Source organism: Elephantulus edwardii, unplaced genomic scaffold (genome assembly GCF_000299155.1).
Source record: "Elephantulus edwardii isolate Elephantulus edwardi_28Jun2011 unplaced genomic scaffold, EleEdw1.0 scaffold00032, whole genome shotgun sequence".
NCBI classification, from domain to species: Eukaryota; Metazoa; Chordata; class Mammalia; order Macroscelidea; family Macroscelididae; genus Elephantulus; species Elephantulus edwardii.
In genome coordinates, this window is record NW_006399782.1 from 3831432 (window position 1) to 3832537 (window position 1106).

Sequence of the window (1106 nt, forward strand, 5' to 3'; positions counted from 1 at the left end):
ATTTTACCTCCTCGTTGCCTATTTGGATACCTTTTATTCCCTTCTCTTGTCTTATTGCTATTGCTAAGACTTCCAAAACAATATTGAATAAAAGAGGGTACCACAGACTCTTATGAGCTCAAATTGAACTTCTGAAAGTTCTCTATCTAGCCATTTTTGGATGGTCTTCAGCAATATTTTTTACGTGATATTAATGATGTTGTTGTTGTTAAGTGCCATTGAGTCATAGGTGACTCAAAGCAACGCTATGAACGAAAGACCTGAACACTTGTATAACTCTCATTATTTCTCCAGGTTCATAGAATTTCTGGAGACAAGCTATTTCAGAAGTGGATGCCACTCCTGCTTCCAAGCTTGTTTTAATCAGGGAGCACCATTGAACACTGTTCACCATGGGTAACCATTATTGCATTTGGCACATCAGTGTCACAGTGTTCAGCTTCACAGCAAGTACCAGTTACTTCTATACAGCAAGTGGACAGATCAGGGCTATACGACCTAGAACAATGCTTGACCAAAGACAATTAAAACCAGGCCCAAGAGCCCAAGGCCCTCGGGTCCTACCAAATTTAAGAACCAAAGTATAGTTCAAACTCCATGAGCTCTGTCATTCCAAATTCCTCAATAATCATGCATTCTCATTGGTTCTCACCACCCAAAACCGCCAATCTGGGAGCATTATGTTGCTTCTTCAATCTCCTCCTATTCTGATGTCACATGTTTCTTCATAGAGTCTAACTTCTTTAATGATTTGTCCACCATATAGACTGAGGACACATGAGGGAAGGATACATATATAAACAGAAGATGAATAATGGTCTGAAGCCTTTCTATAACTATCATCATTTCTCCAAGTTTTTATGCTTTCCAGAGGCACGTAGTTTAGGACGTGGATGCCAGTCCTGCTTCTAAACCTGAATCAACCTGGGAGCTCCAACAAACACTGCCCATGATGGGTAACCAATTATGGTGTTTGACACACCTATGGCCCATTTGTCCATCATTGCAGCAACTCTATGTTATATCAGTAGAGCAAATAGACAGACCTCTGCTGTACCACTCCAAAGAGTGTTTATAAAAAATCAATTAACATTTGGCCTGAGGGC